The sequence below is a fragment of the Apteryx mantelli genome, chromosome 5 (genome assembly GCF_036417845.1).
Source record: "Apteryx mantelli isolate bAptMan1 chromosome 5, bAptMan1.hap1, whole genome shotgun sequence".
In the NCBI taxonomy this organism is placed as follows: Eukaryota; Metazoa; Chordata; class Aves; order Apterygiformes; family Apterygidae; genus Apteryx; species Apteryx mantelli.
In genome coordinates this window covers 1,335,057-1,349,823 of record NC_089982.1, presented here as the reverse complement: position 1 = coordinate 1,349,823, position 14,767 = coordinate 1,335,057, and the positions used below count along the sequence as shown (strand labels likewise).

Below are 14,767 nucleotides of genomic sequence, written 5' to 3'. Positions count from 1 at the left end.
GGCAGGTGTCAGTACTGGAAGAGCCATCTTTCACTGAGGTTTGGAGAGAAGGAAGATATGTTCGTTGTCCCATTGATGTAGACTCACATGACATGGAAATGATCCGTTTCTTTTGTACCAAGGAGCAAGGGGGCTGTCATTTCAATCCAGCCGTGTGATAATTTGCAACACAAAGGAACGCGAGAGAGGATGAGAAGTGCCTGGTTTGTATACTCCGCATGCTGTTTGCAGAGACGAGCAACGCAGTCAGATACCAAAACAGAAGTATTTGTGCAGTCAGACTAGCACCTTAGCAATGTTTACTTAAGTGCTGATTTGAAAAGTGGAGGTCCTGCCAAGCCATTTCAGGTGTGGACTACTCAATGCATTCAATACAGTATGTTCTTTAAGGGAAGTAGTATAATCAGTCTTGAACATCATTGTAATAGACTCATATGCCTTCAGCTGAGTTTAACAGAAGGGTTGATCTCACCCCTAATTCTAGGGCTTCAAATTCAGTTTTCAAAATGAAAACTTTGTCTAAATGGATGGTGACATTTTTAGCAGTTCCTGAAGGTCTTAGAATCCAAAGTCACACTGATTTTTAGACATGAATATCTAAATGCCAAACTCATTTTTTGGAAAAATGACTTAGCTTCCAAAGTTACTGAAAGATTTCTTGAAAATTTTGTCCTTGGACCCATCAGATCAGTGTGATGAGAAGTGAATGTTTATGCCTTTCCATTGGACAGTAGTGTTATCTGACAGTGTCAGATCAAAATATTGCTCTGATGTTCAGTTTTGTCTGGTCATTTGTTCCCTTAGCTATAAAGTGTGTATAATGTATAATTACAAACAGAAGAGCAAATTGCTTAGAAGCTACTTAGTAGCTTTGACTTGTTTCTGTTTGTAAAAGAAATACTTGAAATAACAAATGAATTCTGCCCCTCCCCTGGCAAAATGCCATTACTTGTATGCCCGAAATATGTAGGGGGGAAAGAAAAATGGAGGGGTGTAATTATAGCAAAGTTATAACAAGCTGAAATGTCTCATCCCTGTGAACAGGCTGTCTAAGGGTTGCACTGGGAAACATTAATATTTAAAGATATTCTTCAGGACATTTCCAAGCAGCTCAGTGTGAAACATCTTTGCCTACTTAACACATAAATATTTTAAGATGTCAATATTTTGCACACATAGAAAAACACCTTAGCTCACTGCGGGGAAATCAAGGGTAAATGTCTTTCCATGCTCCCAGCACTGCCAAACTATTGGATTTCTAGGAGTTATTTCAAGCATGGGAGAATGCACAACTCTTGTATCTAATTTAATTCAGGTTCTAATGTAGCCTTGACTTTTAAAAAATAACTCTAGAAAGTCAGTATCTGCAAGTCCAGATCAGAATTAACAAGCCAAAAATGCTAAATTACTAAAATGCAACTAAGGAAAATGAAATAATAAATCTCTGGAGAAAGGAGGTATAACCCTTTTGTTTCTGTGTTCAGCTATTTGTTTTTGTTTGTTTGTTTTAAGGAGTATTGAATAACTTTTCTGCGGCAGCCAGTTTGGGGCACCTTGGGACACCAGGCATCTTCATTCGCAAAGACTGGGTGGTCTGTAAGGTCTGAAATTTAAGCCTCTTAGAGGTGTCCCACGTGTCCCTTCTTCAGACTCAAAGGGATGGAGGTGCCATTTATTTGACAATCTGATATGTTACTTGTTCTACGGGTCTGTTCCTAACAGTCTCTTTTGAACGTTCATTCCAATACCTAAAACATTAACAAAACATGTCCACAAAACCATTGTTTTTGTCATTTTTCATAAAATATCTCCTTTGGTCATATTCAGGTGTGGAATTTGTCACAGTCTTCATTGAAATGTTAGTTAGAAGGATGTTTATGTAGTTTGATATTAGAGAGCCGACCTTTGTTAGGTTTGTCTGTTGGTTAACAGAATATATATTTTATTATTATTATTATTATTATTATTATTATTATTATTATACTTGCCCTCAGTCTGCTCTATAGCTTTCACTGAAAACGTTACCTACAGCGAAACACAGGAGATGGAGAACAATACTTCAGGGAAAGATCTTAGGCTAGAATGAGTCACAAGCTCAAGTCAACAATGTCAAGTCAACAATAAGTCAGCAATATCTTGCTTTTGGAGGATATGGAGGAAATGGCAAATGACGTCCTGGGATGCAGAAACAGAAGATTGGTGCCAGAAACACTGAAGAACTTACTATAGCCTTGTTGAGGTGTTAGCACCAGGGCTGTGTCTGCTTGTGGTCACCATGCTTGGAGAAAGATTTGGAAGAGTTGGTGGGAGAACAGCACTGAGAATGAACAGTGGTCCAGAAAATATAACCTAAGAGGGAAGACTGGAAGAATTGGAGTAGCCTGATATACATGAGAGAAAAAAACAGATAAGTGTGTTCATCTTCAGCTGTTAAAAGGCAGCTTAGAAGAGTAGGTGAACTGCATCTTTTTCTATGCTCATTCTGCAGAGGACAAGCAGCAGCAGGCTCAAATTACAGCATGAGAGAAGAGGGTAGGCGTTAGGAGAATATTTTCAGCTCTGAAATGGATTGACTGTTCAGCATGTGATGCTTTCTGGCTGCCATCATTGAGGGGTTTTGAAAGCAGTATTAGAAAAATGTCCTTCAGTAACAATAGAGATAGTCTTGGGCAAAAGGATGGATTAGGGGACATCCAGAGAGCCTGCCTGGTCCTTTCTTCCTATGGTTTTATTGCATTGAAATTCAGAGCTATAACTACGGTTTGTTTTTTGACCTGTCTGCATTATGAATACTCTTTGTGTCCTATCTTCCATGCTTTGAAGTACTGTATTTGGTCAGGAGTAAGCCCTTAATATTGTTTAGTTTTCATTTGCTCAATGCCAGCAAAGAAATTTTTGCAAAAGAGTGGGTTGGATTTTTTTCAATATTGAGCTTTTCAGAATGCCTGGAGGATTTCCTCGGGACAGAAATAACATTTGGCAGATTTAGTGGAATTACCCTGAGATAAGGGCAAGTATTTGACGTCTCCCCATATGTAATGGAGCTGATCCTGGCAAGCTGTTTACCACCAATTCTTTAGATGATTGCTTTAGCTCAGGATAGAAGTTCAGAAAAATTAATTTTATCTCCTTCCAAAAAAAAAAAAAAAAAAAGTGTTCTTTTGTGTAATTATATTTTCACTTTTGAGTCTGCTTCCTCTATTTAAAAAACTGAAAGACAAGCACCTACATCATTTTCATCCTAAACTAGCCGCTTGTTGCAGGATGTCCTACCAAACAGCTGCCTAAATAATTAACCACAGCAGTCCTGCAGCATGTCAGGGTAGAGGCTCATTCTTGTCAACTCAAAATTGGCAAAGTTGTGGAGGATAATGCACGTTGTCTACTTGAGAATAGTGTAGAAAGTCAGACTCCATTTATATCTTACTAGGAAAACTCAGTTCAGGTTCATATCTTTCTCAGTTACAAACAGTCAGTATTACTCTAAGTAATAATAGTAATAATGGGTTGCTATCACATGTGATAGCCATGACTTCCATCTAAGAATAGCATCAGGATCTGCAATCGCAGAAGTGCCAAGTGATCCGCTGGGGTTGGTGGAGCTCTGTGGATCCTTCCAGCCTGAGAGTCTCACACTATTTGAGGACCTGCTTGTTAGCTGCAGTGATAACAGGCCATGGAAGGAACTGATTTATTAAGACTTTGCAGTTTTACAGATGTCGTTGCACCTCTTTCTCATGGATTTAACATATCTAAAAATCTTTATGCTGGGGAGAGAAAAGGGGTGGAAGCTCTTGGAATCATATGTGTTGTCAGCAGTCTTCTGCAGCATGATTATGCAAACTGCCTCTTTCACCCTTCCTTGAATCTTCAAAATTTAGGTTTATTTGGGTTCAGCTCATTTAATGCATGGGAGAAGGTGGGAACTCAAAGGATGTTCTTAAAAAGGCTCATTCTTCTTTAATGGTTAGAATTAATGTAGTAGAGCTCCCTAAAGGATGCAATTTTGAGCTCTTGTATTTAGAGTTTATTCACTTTCTGTAATGGAGTCAATGTTGTTGACATTGTTTATATTATGCTGCGGGCACTAATTTGATTTAACACCACCAAACTCAATTAGAGGCAATTAATTCTCACTATTATTTCAGTAAGAGAAGTATATGAATGTGATGAGAATATACTGAGAAGCTTTGCAAACCTGGGTAGCCATTATTGGTTAAGTGCATGTTAGTGTGGCAGTAACCATCCGGATTTCCCTAGTTACCCCGTATGGCCTGCCTAAGTGTTCGAGAAAGCCTATTATCCTTGATTAGTTTGGAACCACAGATAATTCATTACCCTCCAGGAAGCCAGAAAATGCCGAAAAGCTTTTAATAGCTCTCATAAAAAGAAGAAGAATATTAGAGGGCACCATGAAAACAGTGAGCAAGTGACCAGTGTGCTCTTCATAGTGGTGGTGGTGGAATTATATATTGACCAGCAGTGTTAGCAACAACTGAAGATAGCTTGGTTTTCATGGAGCATGTCGGGTACACGTGAAGAGATGCCACTGATGCTTGGATGTCTCTGCCTTCCACGAAATAAGAATGCCAAGAAATGTCGCAGATATAGAAAGGGATTATCTAAAAGGTTATTTAAAGTTTGTTTACATGATGTGACGCGTGTTTCCAATGACTAATTTAGATAGCATCTTTGATTTTGTTTTTTTCTACTTAAGCTGGGATTAGCTCAGTTTTCCATTGTAGCTAAGCAGTTTCTCCTTAAGCTAGGCTGCGGTTTTTTAGAGATAATGTATCTCAAAAAATTACCTTTTCTTCAGGCTTTATGAATTTTCCTAGTAATGAGATGCAGCAAGTACTTGCCCCAGGTTTTGTGAGCTGTGTGCAAAGACAGATACGTGGTAACGTCAGGCAGCCTTATACAACCTTCCTGGTTCTTTGCTTCCTAAAAGAAGCATGAAGAGGAAGACTGAAGAGCAGGCTTAGATGTTGTTTTGGTGTAAGGAAGAAGCAGGTAGAGCTGGTTGCCTGCATTAATCTGTGTGAGAAAGAGGAAGAACTCTGCTGGTCGGTCACTGCATGAGAATCCTAAATAGCTGCTGGGAAAGCTGCTCAACTGGCAGGACCTCTCTTTGGAGCTGAACATACAGAAGTGCACCTGCAAGTTAGCTGTAGTGCCCAGCAACAGGGAATTTTTATAAACTGGACCAATAAGGATGCTTCCTCACCTGCAGCTTCCCCCTCTCGGGCTGCATCGCCGTCTCCATCCTCCTCTTCTTCCTTGCGGTCACCACAGAGAATTCCCTTTCTTTGGCCCCTGACTCTGTTCATGCAATGTGCTGGGGAAGATGAGGACAGGGTAGGATAGAGAATGTGAGTACTCACAGGGTGCTGTGGATAAATCCAAGTTGCACCATGGATGAGCTGGATGAGTGTCCTCACGGTTTCAGGAAGTTATTTTCAGGTTTTGGCATTCCCATTGAGTGCATGGCTCTAGCCCCCATGTGGGAATTCTCTATGCAGGATCTCTGTGTTGTTAAAGGTCTTAACCGCTTCCAAAACATCTGCACCGATGGTTCATGTTGCTGGACACAATAGCCACAGAGGTAGCTGGAAGCTGCAGTTGAATGGCTTTGGACAGCTCCAAAGGGAGTCAGGATGTTTCGGAAGAGCAACGGAAGCAGCTTTTGGAATTTCTGGCTGATTTCAGGGTGCCCCTGCGGCACCATGGCTGAATGGTCCGTATCGTTCCCTATTTCAGAGGAGAGCAAAACTTTATTTTGTTTTGGCGTGATGCCATATCTGGCTCCCACCTTCCCAACTGTGTGTATGCATCCTTGTCTACGTAGTCCTGAAACAGGAAGGAGTGGGAGAGCTTGCTGCATACAGTAAAACATGGTGCGGTGTGCTGGATGCACAGAACCACCAATGGTATTTAAATAAATTACATCTTCAAGCTTACAGATGGATGAGTAAATTCCCTCAGGGCTTCTTACGGGTTACACTTGGGTAGTTGCCATCACTTCACTACAGTATTACCATTTTAAAGACAAAAATATCGATGCTTTGCCGGACTTGCATCGCAATTAAAAGAAAAAAAGACACTGGTTATTCCTAGGCTTGGACTCCTAGGACTGTGCAGCTTTTAGACTATAGTGATCTTCGGGCTGTCTGCTTAGTGAAGGGGGTTCTTCTTACAAGGAGATGCCTGAGGGTATGAGGCCTGATTCACTGGTACCTGGGGAGCTGGAATTCCTCCTGTTGACTTAAATGGCATTTGCATGTGGGCCAAAATGAAAAGTCCAGCAGCAGTGGTATCATGTGGAAGCAGAGAAGTAGCAGAAAGTCCTAGAGAAGGTGTTTTCCAGTGAAGCTAACCGTACCCAAAGGGGAAGGAACAGAGCAGGAATTGGTGTCGTGTATCCTGTGGATCAGGATGTATTACAAGTAGTAATGCAATTCATACAAAAACCCCAGAAGGAGACATTTATACTGCATAGTTAACCAGTGTGCATAAAACCTTAACTCAGGACAGATATCCACTCCAGTAATTGGTAGCCACCGAATCATTTTTCAAAGAACACAATGTAATATCAGAGGTCTTTTTTCCTGTCTTCTGCTAGGGAGTGCTACTGTGGGAATGGCAGGCAAACAGTCTTTCAAAGTCATTTATGTGTCAGCTATGAAGTGAATGAGGCAAAACCGTGAAATGAATTGAAACTTGTGTTGCAGCTGATCAGTCTTTCATTCGTCATCTTCCCCTTTGGGATAAAAGGCATGGTCTGAAATAGGAAAGGAAGGAGGTGAAGTCTAAGCAGAGATTTTGTCCTGGCTTATGCCCAGCTATCGCCTCCTGCCTGTTGGCCCTTCTGGTGAGAGCGTTGCCGAGACCATTTGCACCTTGGCAACTTCGGAAGAGGGGTGCTTGCAATTATTCTATGACTGAGGAAAAAAATATGCCCCTACAGCTTAAGGTGAATGAAAATTAGTCTAGGGCTGAGCATCATAAGATTGAAATAGGATGTTCTTTTTCATTGTATTTTAGCTGTGAAATTAAAGTGTGCGGGACCCCTGTGTTATATTCTTAGGCCTCAGACTACCTGATGTCATAAAACATGATGACACAAATATTGCTCATTTATGTCACTATAAAGTTAAGTTTATAGTGGTACAATCAGTACTACCATTTATACTATCTAGGCTCAGCATTACTAATTGTATCACTATAAAGCTATTTTATAGTCATATAAACAGTACGAATAATGCTGTCAGGCATTGGTATTAATGCTGCAAATAAACCTACAAATACGTTATCTGGATATTTTTTATGGTGCTAATATGCAAATATGAGGGGCAAGCTCACCGTTGTAATCTGTGATTCTGTGTCCGGTTATTTTTTATCACCGGAGAATGAGACAAGGCAGCGCCCTTGCCCCTTCTCTGGCTGGAACATTTATTACCACATATGCTTTTCATAACTGTTGACTATCGTCGCTCCAAATGGGGACACGCAGTTAGCACGTATCTAAGGGCAGGTCTTGCTCTGAGGACCTGCAAGCAGGAGAAGCTCTGTTTCTGGGTGAGCAGCTGACATGACTCTCTAGCTCCTCTTTGTGCCAGATGAGATGGAGGGACTCCAGTTGGAAAGAAATCTTCCAAAAGCAAGACTGTGTGTCTGATAGAGAGCACATTGCTTTTTTGTTGCCTCCTGAGCATAGTAGAGAGCAGAAAAGGAAAGACGCTCTCTGTGAGAGTTAGTATTGGGCCCTGTTGACAGATTCTTGTCTCACCTATTGCCTCCCATAAGTTTCCTGAGTTGGAGAAGACCTCAGACCTGTAATGGAAGAATAAAAGGGAAATTCTTGTCTCTCATACTAATTTTCTGTTAATTTGCAACTCTTATTCGTAAATCCAGTAAAAGGAGTACCCAAAGGCCAAGACAGGTTATATCTACCCAGCAGCAGAGGCAGTGGGAGGGGTGCAGATGATTATTTTCTGGTTTAAGGGCTATTAGGCTCGGGGATGGATGAGACACTGGCACATGCGGTGTGATCGCATAAGCCTTTTTTCTGTAGAAAATCAGGATTAAGGAGATTATTAAAAAAAAAAAGACTGACACACAGAGGTCTGCTACAGATGTTGATTAAACTTGCAGGAGATCCAAGAATCCGTGGGCCAACGTGACGCGTCTCAAACGTTACTCGGTTGCGAGCTGAAGGCAGGGAGGACTCGCTATGGAGCTGCAGTGCTGCCAAAAAATCCGGGTGTCTATTTAAAACCTTAAACAGGACTCTACAGGGACACAGCGGCATGGCCCCCCCAGTGCTCCTTACAGGGCTGGGGCCCTCTGGTCAAGTAGAAGAACACGGGGGATTGTAGCATCATTTGGGATTCGCTGTGAAGCCCATGGTAGAGGGGAAGTATTTTGTGATTATAAGCACTGGAAAGAGCCTCTCCTTGGAAAATGATATCTGCTTTTAGTCTAAATCTCTTTGCCACATTTTTATACGTTGCATATTTTAAGTTTTGATGAATATAATAAAGCTAAAGGCAATATCTTTTTTATGCCTCAATTCATATAAAGTCAATTTATTCTTCATAATTAACTTTGTTTAAAATAAGAAATTATACATTGACAGGAACATGTGTTATCTACTGATTTTAAAACCAGCTGACAGACACAACATAAAGCTTGCCTTTATGTGTTAAGTGTTGTATTTTTATGTTAGCCGCCTTGATTTTACTTTTCTTGCCAGGTAAAGTTAATTAAGAGATGCCCTCTGTATACAGTCTAGTCACTGATCCAATCATGAAGCACTCTGAGGTTAAAAAGTTCAGTTTCCTCTTCTGAAATGAGTAGTGCTGCTTTGCTTTGGGTTTAATATGGCTTACCACAGGTATGTCTGGATTTGATGCCCAAGATTTTTGGTCTGGTTTGAATGAACTGAGTTCTTTAGACTGACACCAGGATCTTCAGCCACCCAAACAGATGAAGATTGTACAATTAAAAGCTTTATCTCATTAGGGGGAAAAAAAAGCTTAGGTGCAAATAATGCAAACAGCTACCCCCTCAAATACTTCATGACATCAAGCTAATGCTTTGCAAACCGAGAGTCATACGCCAGAGTGAAATATTCGGCCGGCCTTGATATCATCAGACGATTACAGGAGGTCGAGGGCACAAGGCAATTCGTGCACTGTGAATCCACATAGGTCTCGACAGTGACTCTTCAGCTACATATATTGACATTAGTTGCCAGACATACTGCACACTAATGATCCGGAGACTATATTAACAGCCTTTGGTTCTGGAAAATAAATGGTTCTGCTACTTGAGCTTTAGTGAATACTGTCTTTTTTATGGCTTGTAAAGGGATATACACGAAGAAGCAGCATGCTAGCAGAGTCACTTTCTTGGCTTCTCAGATATTTTGGTGTGTTTTTGTTTGTTTGTTTGTTTGTTTTAAATAAGGTCTTTCTAGCTGCTGTAATTATAAGGAAACCCTTGAAAACATGACCTGAAGGTAGCCAATGCAATTATACATGCTTGAGTATGCCAAGAGCTCGAAGCACTAGCTGTGAGAATAAATAGCCCCTTTCAGCTTCGCATATTAACTTGGATGCCGGGGATGACACTTCAAATGTCAACAGCGCTAGCTGCTTCCTTGTTTGTTGAAGCATGGAGAAGGGACGAGGGATGCAAAGGTCTGTGTGACCTACTCCAAGTGAAAACTCTCGCTTGGATGCAGCAGGAGAGCAGTGCCTGGTAGATATCCACGCTTACCATCTTCCCTGGCAGAAGGAGTTAAGACTTCAATGCTCAGTGTGATGTCGAGATCTATTGAAGGTGAGGCCAGAACAAAAGAGCCCCCAGAGACACCGTGACACATTTTGAATGTTCAACCAGACTATGCAGAACATCTTAGTTTGATTCCTTTGGTGATGCCTCATTTGCTTAGTTTGAGCAGGTGGAGGAAGGTAACGCTACCCATTACTCTGTAATTTAACCTCTTATTTTCCATCGCTGGTATCTCAGCTTATGCCTTCCGTAGATCTGAGCGCAAAAGATGGCACTGAACAAACACATTGCCACTGAGGCCAATCAAATGATTTCTCAAAATCTGACATTTTTTCTTACCGTTTGTCAGATTCTTTTGGGTGTCAAAGACATGAATACAGGCCCCAGGAATGGACTGATTGAGGGAGCAGACAGACTTAGCTAGCGTCCGTTTTGGGTGGGATATTCTGGGGAGAATAGAGGGAGCTGGACACATGGCTGGACAAGCATGTAAAACTCATGCCGGCCCACTCTGTCGTTTGGTATATATTTGTGAAACGTGTTGGCTTTGGTATTGAGGCATGCAGCACTGTTTTCTTTGCTGAAGAGGATGCATTTCAACTTTCACGCAATAGATGCTAAAGTCCTTCGCTTGAAGATAGGGCCTCTTCATCTTTACGCTACTTTTAATATTGTGCTAGATGAGCGCTCCGTGCTTCTCCTGGGCTTAACATCAAAAAGAGTGAATCTGAAATCCCCCACACCCTGGCAACTCCACAAGCAAAACCTTGTGTGGTTCCCTCAGCTCTGCAGCGTATTTTCCTCAAAACTGAACAAAACCCTTACGCCAGCAAAGACCAAGGGAGCAGCAAATACCTTATCCGCTTAGCTTTAGTATCCCTTTCTCTCTCTCCCAGATGGATTCTTTCTCTAAGAGTTGTGCAGCGAAACGGTGGAGGCCTTGTCCTCCACGCCGTGGTACGCCGCGACGTCGGTTCCCTTCTCTCCTGCCCGAGCAGCACTAGGCTGACCATTCCCTTTCTAGCTTGTGGATCGGTCGTGTCGTAGGCAATGGAGCCATTCAGCGCAGCGCATTTAATCCTTTGGGCTGACTCAACTAACCTGGTTTCCTCCTGCCGCTTCATCAGTCTGCTCCTCCGTGTGGCTATTGATTGGAGTGATACTTGACCCTCTCTCTGGCACTCTCTTACTCTGTTCATCCTTGCGCCTCTCTTGTTCACTCACTGTCTCAGTTGTTTTATTCCGTCCTTGTTAGCAGTGTTGCTGGGGGATCTTTTGTCAGTGCAGCTGCTCCCCCAAGCCAATATCGGGTTGTGTCTAGTTGTCCTTCTGCACGCACTGCAGTGATCTGCCGGCTTCGTCCAGGTCCCCTGTACAGTATTCAGCCAGCACACGGTTCGCATATCATTGCCGTAGAAAAAGGGAGCGCTGCTTGCTGCTGGAGACAGCCAAGCTCTGGAAAGAGGTGGGAGCCGCATGGGAGGCAGCAGACCAGAGCTGTGCAATGGGTTTGTTGTCGGAGGTGTCTGGAGTCCTGGGTAGCTGCATTGCGTATTTGTGGCAGCCCCCTGAAGCAGGCTGTGCTCTTCATCATACCCTCACGCCTAGGTCTGAACCTTTGCAGTGTATGGTCTGAGGACACTTCTTTTCTCTGTGGGGCTCGGAGGTCTGATCTCAGCTTGTGCAGGTTCACATTGGCTTGCGTCATCTCCGTTTGGTGAGCAGTTTTTTCCATTAGAGATATATATATACATGAGAATTGGTACTTGCCATTTTCACTGACCCGGCGCCTCCTACATTGCAGGAGTCAAAGCAAGAAAAAAGTGAAAAGCAATCAAAAAGTTAAAGTAATTGATTAAACTAGACAGTGAACAACTGAGCAAGGGAGGCTGTGGTCTACGGCTTGAGAATAACGAAGTGTGAGGGTACTGGGCTGTTTGTATGAGGTCTGTGTCCAGCTGTGTTCAGGTGGGGAACGACATGGGGTTTAAGGAAGAGACAGGTTACAATCATGAGTATGCAAGAAATCAAGAAGAGACTTTATTCACAGTGGATAATATTACCAGCTTGTTCAGGGTGGCATTGAAGGTAATGTCTTTTTCTTGATGTGTGGGAAAGTGAACTAAGTAAATCAAATTTTTTTTTTTGTAGGCCTACATGAAGTGTGAAGGATGTCTCTTCTCTTCTAATTGATGCGAAGTTCATGGTGCCTCATTTCTTCTCAAGGTAAGTTTGAAGGTCCTTTAATTTTTTCTACAGTTTTTTGTTAGCTGAGAAGGATCTCAGTTCTATAGTAGATATTTCTGTTCTACCAATTCTGGGATACGAAGGACTGTGACTGCTTTTTCTGTGTGTGATTCTAGCAGACCTTTAAGCAATTAGCCATGCCTCTGTCACTTGGTGTGTGCATTGGTACAGCTCCTCAGTCTGTCTGGCCTAGAAAGGGTTCGTACAGGTCTTGTTGGTCTGGGGAGCAGCCACCCTGCAATTGAAGCATGACACCTTATTGACCAGCTGGAGAAAGCTCTGGGTTTTGCCATTATACAGTTGGGTACACGAGCATTTCAGTCTTTTTCTGTGCCAAACTGAGTAAGGACAGCCAAAGGAAATCTGTTTCAGTTGTTACAAACTGGCTCACAAGCTACGCAAGGATGTAACATCTAATATACAAATAATGTGCACAGTGTGACCCCAACCTATTTTTAGATAGACTGTTTGGCAGGAGTCAGGAACTGTGAGAGGACATGAAAACAAACCTAATGTCTTCTGCTACTGACTAGGACGGGCAAGGGCTGGGAACGCGACCAGCACACACAACCCCAGAGACTGGGGGTGCTTCTGGGGGAAGCTCTTCCAGCTGGAGCTGGTGGAAATGCTTTGCTTGATAAGAATTATCCAAGATTATCCAGCCTCACTCTCAATGTAGTGTCTGAGCTCCCAAATAAAACAAAAGCCATAGCAAAATCTCCTGTAGGTTTTCAGGAGTCCTCTGGCACTTTGTCTTTTGAGACCTCTGTGGAACATTTTGGAAAAATGCTGGGTTTCTGTCATTTGCCCTGCCTGGATTGGATGGTTCTACCAGGAGTTAATGCAATCCAAAATAACTTAATTAAACTAGATCACTGAAGTACATGGACATTCTCACTGTGTCAAAATACATCAGCTCCTTTGAAAATCTACTGTGTCTTTGGTTGTTGCTGCTTGCCACTGCTGGAATAGGAGACAAGATACCAGGCTAGATGGGTCTTTGCTTTGACCCAGTGCAGCTAGGCTTGTGTCAAAAAGCAAAGAATAAGAACAAGACTAAAGGTAAGCATTGAAGTAGGTAACCTCGGGAGACCGTGTATTCTCTAAAGACCTCTGATGGCAAGCGTCATGCAGGAATGATGCAGGTATAGTTCAGTCTGCCTGGGGACAGACAAACTGACCTTTTCAGGTTCCTTCCAGCCCTGTAAAGAGCAAACAAACATAATCACAGCTCTGCAGAGGTGTCCATTTTTTCAGGGATTTTCAGATCTGAGTCAGCTAAGTGTGTCATTAGGCTGTCTGCTTGCGCTGTCGCCAGACCATCAGAGCCCTTGCTTCTTTCAAATGCTGACGGTAACTTACTGCAGTGGAGAAGCAGTTTCCGTTGAGCAGAAAACTCAGTGACGGGCGAGTGAAGAGTTAACAGGACTGAAGTTTGTCAATTGATATGCAGAAGAACTGATAGCACAAGAGCTGACGTGCACAAAGCTGCTGAACAGAGGACTTAACAGGACTAAAGAAGTCTACCAACCGATATGCGCAAGGACTGATATGCGCAAGGCTGCGGAATGATTAACAAGACTGGAGAAGTGAAGTCTGCCACCTGGAATCTGCACGGACCCCCGGGGAGGGAAGAAACAATACGGAGGTGTTGTGGTCTTGCCTCGCTAGCAGTGTCCTCCCAAGCAGACAAACAGACAGTCCTGTGACTGCGAAACTCGCAAAAGTCAGCAAAAGCAGTGTTTGCCCAGAGCCCCAGCCGTATAAAAAGAGACTTGGGAGCTAGGAGAGTTTGAGCAGGGACGGGAACGTGACCTGATCATCCTCTCCGGCTGGACCGTGAGTATTCCCCCCCCTCCCCTTTTCCTGGGACGCTGGGTTAAGGTAACTCCTCGAGGTTGAGAGCCCTCTCACTAGGAGAGTGAACAAGAAAGCTTTCAAGTAGGGATAAGCAGTCCTTCCCATTAATAACGCAGTAATCGACGGTTTCAGGTTATCCTTTCTAAATTAGTAACTGATGGTTTTGTGTTATCCTTCCTAAATTAGTAATCGCATTATTTTAATGGATGTTACTAATCCAAGAACTTGTGTGAGGAAATAAACATCTTTTTTATTATTATTATATTACTGTCTCAGTCGTTGCTATCGAACCTTCATAGCATGACAGCGTGACAGTTTTTTGGCGTAGTCGGCAGGATAGGATAAGGATAGGATAGGATACAGACTTAGTGGATACATAAGCTGGGGTAACCGGATAGAAATATTTTTGAACTATGTCACTGCGTGAGTTATTGAGAAGGCACGGAAGCGGACCCTCAAGCCCTGGGATTGACTGGGCAAATGATAATTGGGAAAATGAAGCCTCTGTTGTGTGTAGGATAGAGGAAGTCAGAGGTAACCAAAGAGATGGGAAAGGAAAAGGTGGTATATGTGCCATCTTAGGGGCCTGTTTACTGGCAGCCCAACAAGCCAATCGGACCCATCAAAAAACTAAGGAACAGTTACAAGAAAAGGTGCAGGAGTGTGTAGATCTTGAAAGAAAATTGAAATTAGAGAAAGAGCGAAATCAGAAATTACAAAACAAGTTAGAACTCGTCCTTTCAACAGCAAGGAAGCCCCCCACAGCAGCTCAGATTAGAAAAATGTTGGTGGAGGACCCGGACGAATGGGACGGAGATATATGGGGAAACAGCAGTAGTTCAGAGGACGATGGTGATTTGTA

General features: G+C 42.7%; 1 long non-coding RNA gene across 1 annotated transcript in view; it reads left to right on the top strand.

Annotated features, from left to right (window-relative positions):
* Window positions 1–12,009, top strand: part of LOC136992206 (uncharacterized) — a 147,476-nt gene extending 135,467 nt beyond the window's left edge. The window contains exon 3 of the long non-coding RNA XR_010884289.1: window positions 11,950–12,009. This is a non-coding gene — a long non-coding RNA (uncharacterized lncRNA). The remainder of the gene's footprint in view (window positions 1–11,949) is intronic.
* The last annotated feature ends 2,758 nt before the right edge of the window (window positions 12,010–14,767 follow it).